Raw genomic sequence first — 14044 nt, 5'->3', positions numbered from 1 at the left:
GACGCCCACCCAGCAGGGCCCACATTGTGCCTCAATGGGCGCGGGAGCAGGGAGGTGGGCTCAGCATTGATTTTTCTTAAAGCAGAACCGTGTGCGGGTGGAAATGCCAGGGCTGGGGACATAAAGGAGGGCAGGGGAATGGAACACCTAAACACAGTGGGTTGGGGCCATGCCGGTGGTCCAGATGCCTTGGGTTTCCTGTGCCCCTGATCCTTCACCACTCTGCAGTACGCTTGGCCCTTTCATCATCTGCTTCACACGCGAGACGAAAGGGAGGCTCAAGGGTAAGGAGGATGGCCAGACTGGGGGTCCCCAGTCTTGGGCACTGGCCCTCAACGAGCACAGACCTCAGGCAGAGTTCCTTCCCCAAATCCAGCAGCAGGTGGGGTGGCCCCCATCAGGCAGCCCTTCCCGGATCTCACAAAGGGAGGTTAAGGCTCCCTCTGCTGGAGCCTAGCGCCTCTGTTTCCATGGCAACCTCTCTACCCAGGACAAAGCGAGGCTTCTGAATTACCCACATCATGCTGGCAGGCTGCCGGAGAGGGAGAGCCCAGGCCTTAGGGTACAGACGGGGAAACTGAGGCAGAGGCTTGCTCTGAGCCCCCCGCAGCCTCCTGTGTCTTCCCCATCATAGCACTCATCACGCCACAGAGTCCATCTACGAGGGACCCCCAGACAATAATCGTACACCTAAATACATAAAATAACATCAGTTGAACATGTTTGGAAGAAAAATATAAAAGGGTAAGGATGTGGGGAATGATACGGGGGCGGGGAAGGGCAAGGACTTACTGTAGATATGAGGACAGGGAAGACCTCCATGAGGAGGTGACAGTTGACAAACGAGCTGATACAAAGGAGGGGAATCTTATGAACGCATGGGAAACAATGTTGCAGGCAGAGGGATCAGTAAGTGCAAAGGCCCTAAAGTGGGAACGTACTAGACAAGGTCAGGAACAGCGAGCAGTTCCTGTAGTGGACGTGGAAAGAGACTGAAACAGAGATGAGGTGAGCAGGGGCCAGAACTCAGAGGCCTTACAGACCACGGGAAGGAATTTAAATTTATCCTGGGTGTTATGGGAAACCACGGAAGGTGGGAGGCATTGAGGACGGACAAGTTATTTACAATAAATGTTCAGGCAGCTTTGAGGAGAAAGGGTGGCGAGGATGGGAGGGGTGTGGATGAGGGAGGAGGCAGGTGCAGGGCTCCAGGTGAGAGATGAGGGCGGGAGCCAGGCTGGGGGCAGCACAGGCAGGGGACATGGCTGGGTTCCGAAGTGTTCTGAGGACTGATGATGAAGGAACTGCCTGTGATTGGATGTGGGGGTTAGCAAGAAGTAAAAGCTAAAGAAGAGGTTGGGTTCTAGAATGTTCTGAGGGTCCAGCAGGCCAGACTCCCTGATGTAGGTAGGGGGCGAGAGAGAGGAGCCTGGCTACTCCAGGCTTCTTTTTTGTTTTAGTTTTTTTCCATGTTTCTTTATTATTTTTGAGAGAGACGACAGAGCACAAGCAGGGGAAGGGCAGAGAGAGAGGGAGACACAGAATCGGAAGCAGGCTCCAGGCTCCGAGGTGTCAGCACAGAGCCTGACGAGGGGCTCGAACTCACGAACCAGGAGATCATGACCTGAGCCAAAGTCGGACTCTTACCCGACTGAGCCACCCTCACGCCCCGCTGCTCTGGGCTTCTAAATGAGCAACTAGCTTACCAACGGTGCCGCGTCCCCTGCATCCCCAATCCCACTCAGGCTTGCCAGCCCCTGCGCCGCCCCCACCCTTCCCACTGTGACTTCTGGAACTCCCGGTGAGGCCAGCAAACCTCTCCCCTTACTTCTTCACCATCTGAGCTGCCACTGTGGCTCCTGAAGAGCCCTGCTGAGGGGGCTTCCTCTCTGACTCCCGGGGCCCGGAGGGACGGGTGGGCAGCGGTGCAGGGGGACGGTGTAGCTAAGGCCTTGTGGCTCGGGGGTGGGGGGAGCTCCCCCAAAGTTAACAGTGTAGGGGTGGCTGGTACAAGAAGGGGAGGGCCACCAGGCAGACACGAACTACTGGTGCCCCCTGCAGGTGCACTCATCAGTGAGCACACACCGCCCCTTATGCCTTCCACGCTTGAGGAAACTGAGGCTCACGGAGGCGGGATGTCCTAGCCATTGTCAGTGAGACCAAGGCTGGACTGGCCTCAGGCCCCACCGGTCGGAGACTTGCCCCTCACCACGGCTGCTGGGTGGGCCTGCCCGGAGAGTTCCCGTCCCACGGCACTGATAGGGTGACTTGTGTTCACTTTGGGCCCAGTCTGCAGGGGGACGGTTGTCTCAGGGTGCCTCTGCTCCTCCTGCCCCCCTCCTGGCCAGCTCCCCCAGGCCCCCAGCTCTTGGGGTGGGAACATCAAGGCACAGATCCTGACTCGGCCGACAGCGCCCTGGGACCGACGCAGAGACCCACTGTCCCCTTCCTGTCCCCGCCCTTCCTGGCGTGTTTCACAGGGTCAGAGTGGCTGGGGTGGGGAGGACCGGCTCATAAACCTTGGCCCCGGTCGGGCCGGACCAGCCTTGAGCTTCCGACCTGATACACGGATGGAGGAGAGGATGAGGCCTCGCCCAGCAGTGACCTTTCAGGGCAGAGAGAGAGAGGGAGAGCCACCGAGGGCTGAGCCCCACTGGGGACCCTCAGGGGCCTGTGTGGAAGAAGCGGCAAAGCCCCCGCAAGGTGCCTACGGAGAGGAACCTAGGGCAGATGCTTCAGTTACTTGGTGGCAGTGCCACAGACGAGCCCCAGCCTAGGACCCCCCACCCTGACTGCCGCTGTCACCACCACTCCGCCCTGCTCCTCCCTTCAGCAGACAGTTGGATAGCTGGAAAGGCCCCAGCCTTTCTCCCAAGCAGCTCATGGGGGTGGGGGATGCACAAATATGCTCGTTTATTCGCTCAGCAAACATTCATTAGTGCCCCCTTTATGCTGCGCCTGGCGCTAAGTGCTGGAGACGCAGAAGTGCCGTTTATCCGCATAAATCCCGAGACTTCCGGGCTACCCTGCAAGGACGTGCGAAGGCAGCGGGGGCCGGGGCAAAGGAGGTGCCAGCTCTCTGGGGGCAGTCCAGACGAGTAGGAGCTCGCCAGGCACTCCCGGCACAGGAAACAGAATAGCGGAGGCATGGAGGTGCGAAGGTGCTTGGAGGGGGTTGGGAAGGGCCGGCAGCTGGGGCGGCTGGAGCGCAGGGAACAGATCGAGAGTGATGGGTGATGAGGCCGCAGAGGTCAGGGTCCACAACGCAGGACTGAGGAACTTGGACCCGATGCTGTGGCGAATGGGGAGTCATGGCGGGAGTTACACAGGGGAGACCGAAGCTGAGGGCTTCGTCTGCTGGGTCAGCCTCAGACATCTCCTGACATGGCAGGTGGAGACAGCTGAGGCTCAGAAAGACCAGGCATCCTGCCCCTCATCATCCATGGCTAGACAACCTGAGCAGCCCTGGGCAAAATACCGAACCTCTCTGGGCCTCGGTTTCCACATCTGTAAAATGGGAGTGGTCACAGAAAGGAGGATGAGTTTGGTGAGGCGAGGAGGCTTCACTTGTAGCCCGCCTGCCTCTCTCAGCGGAGGCAGGGCAGGCCCGCCCCCCCAGACCACTTGCTAGCCCTGGGCACTCCCGGGCAGGGTCTCCTCCGGAGGCCAGAAAGACCGGGCTGAACAAGGGGCTATAGGTCAGGCGGCTGCCAGAACCCAGGCACCAGAGATCAGCATCCCCCCCCACACGCTCCCATCCCTGCCACCGGAACAGCGGTGGACCCCCCGCCCCCGACATCGGATGCTCCCTGCCGAGTTTCCACTTGGCCACAGAAACACAAGCACAGACACCTCCACTGACACAGATACCACTGGAGGCCCCGGATAGAGGGTAGCCCTTGAGCTGGTGTGCTTGTGAGAGTTCCTTTACAGCTGCCGTCCCTGCCTGTTAGTGGTGCCTCTTTCTCAAGTGTACAGACCTAGGGGCTAAATTATATGCACGGCCGCCTCATACTGGACGGACACTCACTGCTGTAGCCTTTCTTCTTAAGAGGGCTTCTCAGCTAAGTAGGTGTGTACATATGCAAATTTGTTTTGTGTGCGAATTTGTGTGCAAATTCGTGTCCTTGTGTGTGCAAATACGTGTGTTTGTGTGTGCACGTGTTGTTTGTGTGTATACGTGCACACGTTTGTGTATATGTGTGTGTGTGCCCATGTGTTTCTGTGTGTGCATGCACGTTTGTGTGTGTGCCAGAAACGTCTTTGGCCGTATGGGGGCGTCTGTAAGCTTTTAAATGCCAATTAGACTGAAATTACGGTTATCAAAATACTAAAAGGAAATCCATAATATGGCATTATGCGGGCTCCCTTCTTAACACAGTGACTAGTACGGTCTGACAGCAGGTCTGACACCCACGGTAATTTCAAAGTACTGATGAGCTTCGATGATATTTTGAGACAATCCGAGAGGCGGTGTGAACACAGCTAATGCTGCTGTGGGTTTGCTGCCTGTGTGAACAAGGAAAGGAAACTCTACAACTCCATCAGGTTAGTAACGAACAAAAGATGTCGGTCTTGCGCATCCCTAGGCACGGATCCCCTGATTTCTGCCCTGGGATGCTGAGCCTCTAGCCCTCTGCCCCAGCTCCCCCGCCCCCTCAGGGACTCTCCCCATCGGCGCCTGCGCGGCCGCCTGCAGTCCCGCTCACCAACGCCAGGTGTCGCCGCAAACACGCTCAGCGGGCGGCAGCCTCCGCAAGCCCAGACCTCGCTTCAACCTGGGGCGGGATCTGTGAGGCTGGAGGGAACGGCACCCAAGAGTCCACCGGCCCGCCTCCGGGGAGTTACCGCTGCGTCTCCACTCCGCGCCTGAGAACTTCCGATGCTTCCCCAAACCTCTCACTTCGGTGCCAGCGGGTTCCCCTCCCTGGAATGCCCGCCCTGCTTCTCCACGTGGGAAACTGGGCAAAACCCACTGGAGGCAGCACGTCCTCCAGGAAGCCTTCTCTGATGCCAGTGTAATAGCCCCTTTAAGAGTCCACAGCCCCCTGCGGCTTCCTTCTCATCGCAGTGACTGTGCAAATGGTCGTACCTGTTTCTATGTCTAACTCCCCAGCAGACTGTGAGCTTCTGGAGTCTGGGTGGGGCAACACAATGAGGTTTTTCTTTTGTTGTGTTTCTAAGAGACCTTTTTTCAGGGTGGTTGTAGGCTCGCGGCAACACTGTGTGTAAAGTGCAGAGCTCCCATGTACCCCTTTCCCTACACATGCACAGTCTCCCCTACCATCAACACCCATCCATGAATCTATGTCAACACGTCATCATCTCCCAAGTCCACAGTAGACAGGACCACTCTTGGTGGTGTACATGCTTTGAAGACGTATGATGATATGTGTCACCATTAAAAGTATCATACAGAGTAGTTCCACTGCCCTAAAAATTCTCCGGGCTCCCCTCCTAGGCATCCCTCCCTCACTCCTAACACCTGGTGACTGCTGATCTCTTTACTGTTTCCCTAGTGTTGCCTTTTCCAGAATGTCATACTGTTGGAATCATACACTACGTAGCCTTTTCAGACTGGCTCCTTTCACTTAATAATATGTATCTTAGGTTCCTCTGTGTCTTTTGTGGCTGGATTGCTCATTTCCTTTTAGCACTAAATAATTCCATTGTCTGGATGGACCACTGTTTATGTACCCATTCACCTACTGAGGGACAGCCTGGCTGCCTCCACGTTGGGGCAATTATGAATAAAGCACAACATCCATGTGCAGGTTTCTGTGTGGACATAAGTTTTCAACTCCTTTGGGTAAATGCCAAGGAGGGTGAATGCTGAATTACACGGTTAAGAGTATGTTTGGTATGGTTAAGAAATTGCCAAGCTGTCGTCCAAAGTGGCTGCACCACTTTGCAATCCTTCCGACAACGAATGGGAGTTTGCACTGTTGCGCCTCCTCACCAGCATTTGGTACTGTCGATGTTCTAGATTTCAGCCATTCTACTACATGTGTAGCGCTATCTCATTTTAATTCACACTTCCCTAATAACATATGATGTTGAGCATCTTTTCTCATACTTGTTTGCCATCTGTATATCTTTTTTGGTGAGGTGCCTGTTCAGGTCTTTTGCCCGTTTTTAAATCAGTTTATTCATTTTCTTACTGTTGAGTTTTAAGAGCCCTTTGTATTTTCTGGATAACAGTCCTTTATCAGTGATATCTTTAGCAAATATTATCTCCCGGTCTGTCACTTGTCTTCTCGTTCTCCTGAGCCCTGAGCTTTTGCAGTCAGAAACGCCTGGGCCTGAATCTATGTGACCTTTGGCAAGTCACATGCTCTAAACCTCAGTTTCCACTTCTGTAAAATAGAAACAGAAGCTCTCCCTTCTGGTTGTAGAGGGGTAGAGTGAAATCTTAGCAATGCAGAGCTTCTAAGCACAGAGGCTGAAACCTGCCAGGGGTTGCGGGGTAGATGCTGGTGCAACCGAGCCATGTCCGTTCTCTGGGTGGTACACTTTGCCCACAGTTCCACCATTACGGCAACTGGCCGTCAATAGTGGCCCCGTCCACGGCAGTCCAGGCCCGGCCAGGCCAATAAGTCCATTTGCCAGGAAAATTCTTATGGGTGGGAATTCTTGGTCCCACAGGCGAGGCAAAAGAGCAGACCCCAGGGTGACCACAGCCTTGGGGCAAGGGACACACCTGCTGTTCAAAGGGAGGGTTGACCACTCTGCCGAAGTCAGGGCGCCATCCAGGCCATGTCCCCTTGAGGACCATTCCTCACTCAGCATCCAAAGCTCTTCCCATCTGGCCTCCCCCAGACCTCGAGCCACTACTCCTGGCATGCCCTTCCCCCCAGCCACATTGGGCCATGGGCAGAGCCTCTAGTGTGTCCATGTGGTATCACGGTCCTCCTTACCATCAAAAACACCTTTCCCTCATGCCCACTGGTCCCCATCCATCCCTCTCCATTGGAGGTAGAGCGTGGGCTGAGGCTGAAGCCACCAGGGGGCGCCATTGCTCCACAGATACGCCAGAACTCCGCTGAAAACTTTGGAAGGAGCAGCCTTTATCCCACTGGCTGCACAGCAGCAGGGAGGGGAGGACAAGGGACCTAACAAAACCATGGGATCTGGCAAGACAGAACTTCAAGGCTCCATCCTGTGTCCTGACCCTCCAGGCCCACCTTGCATGCCTCCTGTGACGGGGCACTTACTACCCCTAGCCAGGCTGCCTGGCCATCACAGGCTGGCTCTTGTGAGAAAAGCGGACTTTGATCTTTACGGACACCATGAGGTTTTAAGGGACCACAGGGGCTGCCTCATCAAGATATTTTAAGAGAACGGCTTTACCCTGGGAAACTATAAGCTGATGTGAAATACTGGCTCAACCAAGCAATGGAGCACATGGGCCCAGGCTCACCGGACGGGGCCCTGGTTTGTGGTGTAGCTCAGGGACTCGGATAAAGCAGGCCTTGGATGCCCGGTGGGGTGCTCAGACACCCCCACCCCCACAGGGGCCACGGCACTGCTCACCCCGTAGCTTGGCCTGTGTCGGACAGTGAGGTCATCCATGGGGACAGAGGCTGATGTGCTGCCTTTCTGGAAGGCAGCATGACAAAATGTGGCCAAAATAGGGGTGCAGGCGTCCCGTGACCTGCAGTTCACTCCTGGTTTCCTGTCCTGAGAAGTCCCGAAAGAGGCCCCAGAGGCATGAGGACATTCACGGTGGCAGAGTCTGGGGCGTCGGTACCCAGGGGCGGCCTGGGTGTTGTCACAGGGTAAACTGTGGGGTGTAGGGGGCGCCCCCGGAGGGCTCTGCAGCAACAGGCCAGACGCACGCAGCAACAACAGTAACAGTTTAAAACGGGACGAGTGCAAAGCGATTAAGCAACTGAAGCCCATCTGTAACACGAGACCGTCAAAGAATTAAAACTATGCACACAAAAGAAGGCAGCAGGGGAAGAGGGAAAAGGTAACTTTACGTGGGAAAGACTGACAGACACGACCTCAGCCAGGTGGTCAAGGTCAACACCAACAGTGATGTGTCATGTTAACAGCACGCACCCTTGATATGCTGTGACATCCGGAGTCTTCCTCCCCCCAAACCACAGTCCCTGTGGAGTCGTAAGGAAAACAGCAGACGAGTTCCGTGGGGCGGCGTCTTACAATGCACCCGATCAGCACTCCTCCAATGTCAACGTCATCTCAGACAAGGAAAGTCTGACAAGCCATCAGGGCCAAGAGGAGCCATGACTAACGGTAATGTGGTACCCTGGGTGGCGTCTGGGGACAAAGAAGGGCACTGATTAACAACCCAGGAGATCTGAACGAGAGGCGGACTTCAGTTCATAAAAGCCTATCGGTGTTGGCTCACTCATTATGATGAATGTGTGGAATAGGGTAAGACGCTAACAATAAAGAAACCTGGGCGGGGAGGTGTGCGGGAACTGTCTGCACTGTCTTTGCACTTTTTCTGTAAATCTAAAACTACTCTAAAATAAAGGGTTTGGGACGCCTGGGTAGCTCAGTCGGTTGAGCATCTGACCTCGGCTCAGGTTGTGATCTCGCATTCGTGGGTTAGAGCCCCGGGTCTGGCTCCGGGCTGACAGCTCAGAGCCTGGAGCCTGCTTTGGGTTCTGTGTCTCCCTCTCTCTCTGCCCCTCCCCGCCAGGAAGGGCAGGATGGGGATGCAGACCCAGACCCCAGGGATACGCGTGTGGGCGAGTGCCAGCCCTCCCTGCAAGGTCTGAAAATCAGTGCAACAGAAAGGCCAGTGGCCCCGGCGCTCCCCGCACGGCCCTCTGTGCACAGACACACCGGCCATCCCTCGTGGGTCCCAGGAGGGAGGTAAGTATTGTGACGGCACATCGGCACAGACACCCCTCCCAACCCCACCATGTGGGTGCCTCTGTCTCTAGTTGGCTCTGCCCAGAGAGGGCAGGCAGGTTGAGCACAGCTGGGCCCCAGAGGCACCAGGAAGCCTCAGAAGGGAGGTCAGGGGGCAGGCAGGGGGCCTGTTGGAGGGTGTGTGTGTGTGTGTGTGTGTGTGTGTGTGTGTGTGTGTGTGTTTGCAGGGTGGCTGGCCTCCACCTGACACACACCTCCGTGAACTGCCTATCCCCAGGGTCTGGGGGGGCAAAGTGCATGCAGAAGAGCAGAAAACAAAAACAGGAGCTTAAATGTCACCAGTTTTGGCTAAGATAGTTCCAGCAGGCTTGTCTAGTGTGGTGAGTGAGTCACTGGCTTGTCCCGGAGGTAAGGAAGACAGGGCATGAGATAAGGCTGGAGTGATAAAACCAGGTCCAGAGGCCTTAACCCACCAAGGTGCTTACCTCCCCAGAGGGATCGACCCCTCTAAGGACCTGCCTTCAGCCCTGTAATCCATTCTCCAGACTGCAGCCAGGGGGATGTTTGTACAACACAAATCTGGCCCTGTCCCCGCCCCACAGGGGCTCCACAGCGCCCCACGCCGCCTGGATGAGATCAGAGCCCTAGCCGAGGCCTCCCTGTCCAGCCTTCGGTCACTCCCCGCACTCCTCACCCAGTCTCCAGGCGTGTCAGCCTTTGTGCCCATCTCGGGAGTTTGCGTGTGCTGTTCCCCTTACCTGGCACACCCTTCCCCACTTTTTACAGCATCCCGTTGGATTTTCCTGTTGCATTTAACAGACGACTCAACCAAACTAGTTTATGCAGAAAAGAAAGTAATCACAGGAAAATTTAAAGGCCATTGGGACCGCAGGGCTGGTGGGGCTCGGGGCTCAGGTGCTGCCGTGGGGACTGTTGGTGGCCTTTAGCAGGGCTGGCTCCTGCCTCAGCATTCACCTGCAGCAACATGGGGCCTGCAGCAACATGGGGGCAGCTGCTCCAGGCTTGATGGCCCCTCAGGTTCAAGGTCAGCCCGGTATTCCCAGGAAAGGTCTCACGGCACCTTCCTGCCTCTTGGACTGCATCAGGGGCCTACCCTGGAACCAATCAGCGTAGCGGGAACACAGGTGCTAATCGGTCGAGGCCGAGCACAGACGGACTCCAAGGTCGGGCAGGGAGTCCCAAACAGAAAGTGAGGCGCTGTGCTCAGAGCCGGGGGCTTGCGAACGCAGATGCCCTGAAAAGCCCACCCCTTTGGCCTCCCAGCTTTATACACGCTTTCCTCCCCCTGCAAACTCCCAAACACGCTCACACATCAATCGAAAGCATCAAAGCCAAGCACCACTGAGCCCAAGCCTCGGCTCTTTGGCGGCCGTGAAATGTGGGTATAACTCCTCGTGCCGTAAGTCACCCTCCATACCTAATGTCCACGGTAGAAAGAGGCAGAGAACAGCCACAATAATCCCCATCGCATTCGTACCCTTGGGTGCTTTATGATGAGATCAACTTCAGGTTCAGCTTGTCTCTTGCTGTGGGATCGCAAGGACAGCAGAAAGAGGTGCCCGCTGCTGTCTGACCTCCTTATTTCTCCTTCTAAGACCTTGGGTGATATGGCAGGCGGACCGTCCAGCGCCTTCACCAACACCAGACGGCAAGAAGTACCATCTCTGGGCCACGGCAGGGGCACCCCCAACTCTCCCCATCACTCAGCCACATTCGGGGCTTCCCCTTTCTAACACCACCCTCCCGGCCCCGGTTTCTGCACAGGCCGTTAAGTGGTGAGTGAGAGAAACCCCAACCTAAACCAGTTTATGCAGAAAGGGGTTCACAGACTCACATAACCCAAAAACCCCAGTGTAAGCCTAGTGCCTGTCTCCCCCGGTCCCTTGAACCTTTTGGCTAGGATCGGTTTGCGACAGAGATGACATCACAGAGTAACTATCGCCTCTTCGGCGTCATCCATCTGTGTGTGTGCACAAATTCAGCTCTAAAATCAATGCCAAGACAGGATTAAACGTGCCAGGACTTTGTTAGGGGAAGTGCCTGAGATAGAGAATGGGGAGAGGTCTGGGCAAGAACCCGGGGGCAGGAGAGGGAGAGGGAAGTGCCGAGTGGAAGCATCCCTGACGCCATCAGTCTGAGGAAGCCGAGCAGCACTGTTGGGGACCCTCTGTCCGGTCGGCCATCCATCAGAGGACATCAGGAAGGCGCCTGCCTCAGTATCCCTGCAAAGCCCAGCCCCTACTGGGAGCATCCCTTGGGAAGTGTGTGTTCTTGTAACATGGCAACGGCTTGCAAAGCTTGGCAGCTCCGGGTGGGGGTGGAGCGCCTGGGTGGCTCAGTCCGTGGAGCATCCGACTTCGGCTCAGGTCACGATCTCGCGGTTCATGGGTTCGAGCCCCGCGTCGGGCTCTGCGCTGACGGCCTGGAGCCTGCTTCGGATTCTGTGTCTCCCTCTCTCTCTGCCCCTCCCCCACTTGTGCTCACTCTCTCTCTGTCAAAAATAATTAGAAACTACATTTTTTAGAAAGCTTGGCAGCTGGGGTCTTGGGTCACTTACACACCCATACTTGGAGGTCTGCAAGGCATATCCTCATGGCGCCCTCCCTCTCCACACAGAGGGTCTGGTGAGCCCATCTGTGTGGCAGGAAAACTCAGAAAAGGGAGGTGAGGAGGGTGACCACAGCTCCTGTCACCGGGGCTGGCCCACAGGTGACCGCCGATACTTGTCCCCTCCTCCCTCTGCCATCAGAAAGTCCCCTCACACCTTTTTCAGGAGTTGGGGGCTCAGCTGGTGGTTGGACCCAAACCACATCCCGAGACAGCCTTTGCTATTTCGCACCTTGACCGTCATGCCTGTCACTGTCTGGGGTTGCTGCGTGCGTCTGTTCACAGGCGCAGGGGCGCAAGGGCTCCTGAGGCGGTCGGGGCTCCTCACATACCCTCCCCGCCCCGCTGTGTCAAAGCGGCCCTGCCCCCTCTGCTAACCAGGGTCAACGACGCCATCAGGGTGGAGGCCCCACTCATCACCTACTCGTCCTGGGCAAATGAGGAGACCAACGCACCTGGACAGCGGCTGTCACGGGTAGGCTGATGGGACCTTTGCCGTTCCCCCTGGGAAAAGTGTGCTCCCCTTTAGGGACCAGGACCTCCAACCCTGGGGGCCCCGAGTCGCAAGGACAGAAAGACAAAACCACTCAGTGGCAGGCAAGGCCTCTTCTGCTGCATTGCATCCCAGACGGCTTACCCTTCCTTGGGGACACAGCATCATAGGGGGTCTCGGATTTAACGGGGTGCCCCCCCCCCCGTCGTGTTGGCCTGCTTCCCTCCAGCTGGCACTCCACTTGCACCTTCAGAAAGCCGTTCCCACACTCTGTGAGGCTGGCGGCCTCTGGGTCATGCGGTGTGCACATGACCCGTGGGTCCCCTGGTCACGGGCCGGTGTCTCAGCTCTTCCCCTGCGCCATGTGCCGGAGGGCCACATACTCTGTAAGCCTCCATCTATCCCAGAATGGAAGGGGGACGACAGAGTCACCTCGCTACCAAGTGGTCCGTTGGTCTCCTTGCGGAAGAGAGACGAACAGGGGCTCCGCGTTCATGCTTGTTGTACTCAGAGGCACATGACCTCAAAATTCGTGTGCTCATGTAGGGTGGCCAGTCGCGAAGACCGGCTAACGTCGCCCAGATGAACCATTTTGTTCTCCTGGCCGGCCGTCATCCTTCCCCGGCAGACGCACACTCGTCGGCGTTAACGTGTCACACAGAAATCCTCGCGCTTGTGCCCGCTCCCACCTCTCTACCCACAGGCCTCCACCCAGAACCCCTGTCTCCAGTCATCCCGCCCTTTCGTGTCTAGACCTCTGGCCAGATGGCCCGTCAACGGCCGCCACCCACACTGCCTCACCTCAGGTCACTTCTCCGTCCACACAAAGTGGCTGGCTGGGACGCTGCCCACGGCACCACCCACTGGGAAGATGCTCCCTGTCCGCTGTCTTCCCAGGTCACTCCTGGATGTGGCTGTTAGGCAGGTGCATCCGTTTTCAATTCGCACCTGTACTGAGCTGACCATTCTTTTAACCAAGCTCTGGCATTTTCTTCCTCTTCCAGCTGGTTGTAGAGAAACTTCCACAAGGCAAAGGGGAGAGGCTTGGGACATGGGTGACACGGGGGTCTGAACCGCCTGCTCGTGGAGCCCGCTCACGCCTCTGGTCCTGCTCAGGCTTACCCGTGGATGTTTCCACCTGACGGCGGTCTGTGATGGGCTCATCCAACTTTGTGACTTGGTGGGTCTGACAGACCCAGCATGGAGTGAGTGGCTCCAGACGCACAGCCACGTGGTGCCTGTGGTCGACCGTGTGGCCTCCACTAGGGCCCAGATGAACACACATCTGGCCCAAGTGGGAAGGCCGCCTGCATGTCTGTCTGGACCCGCTGCAGACCCCTTTCCCGCTGCAGCCCCGCCCAAAGCCGGCAGCTTCTGCCACGGCTCGGAATCAGCCATCAGTGTAGTCCAGGCCGCGAAGAGACACTCTGGCAGTGAGTATGCCCCATCCCCCGGGTTCCTTGCCTAGGTGTCCCACAAAAGCGCCCCGAGCTCAGTGAAGTCCTGCTTATCCAGCCTCTCATGCTGGCTCTGCTGGTCAAGCACCCTCAAAATCCATCTCAGGATGGCTCTTCTCAGCACCTGCTGGAGTTTTTACAATTCTTGGGTGTGCAGTCTCTTTCCTTCTTTATCAAGTCCAGCACATCTCCCGCCAGGTTATGCTGGGATTTAACCCGAGTTATTGGCCCGGCAGCCAGGAGAGGTGAGGGTGGCTCCCGAGGGGGCACGGGCTGCCTCGCAGAGTAGTGGCAGGCCCCCCCCCACCCACCCCGCATCTCCAGAGGGTCAAATGCCCAGATGTTTCCCTCCATTTTCAAGGCCTCGGGTTTCTCACCCTGGGGCCCGTGGGTTCCCATGACTGATCTTGGTTGAGCAGCAAATGTCCCTGGAGCTCCGTGACTCCCACAATCAACCAGGTCTGCAGCCTGCCACTCAGGGGTGTCTGTCCTTCCCCTGCAGCAGGCAGGTGCCTCTTCGTAAGCTGCCTTTGAAGGGCTCTGCCTCACCGTCAGCCATTACCTGTTAACAGCCCCAGATTTCTCCTTGTCCCTCTGCAGGCCAATACAATCTAGCAGT

This window comes from Puma concolor, chromosome A2, assembly GCF_028749965.1.
Source record: "Puma concolor isolate L17-30 chromosome A2, mPumCon1.1.hap2, whole genome shotgun sequence".
NCBI lineage: Eukaryota > Metazoa > Chordata > Mammalia > Carnivora > Felidae > Puma > Puma concolor.
Note: the sequence above shows the minus strand (reverse complement) of the source record.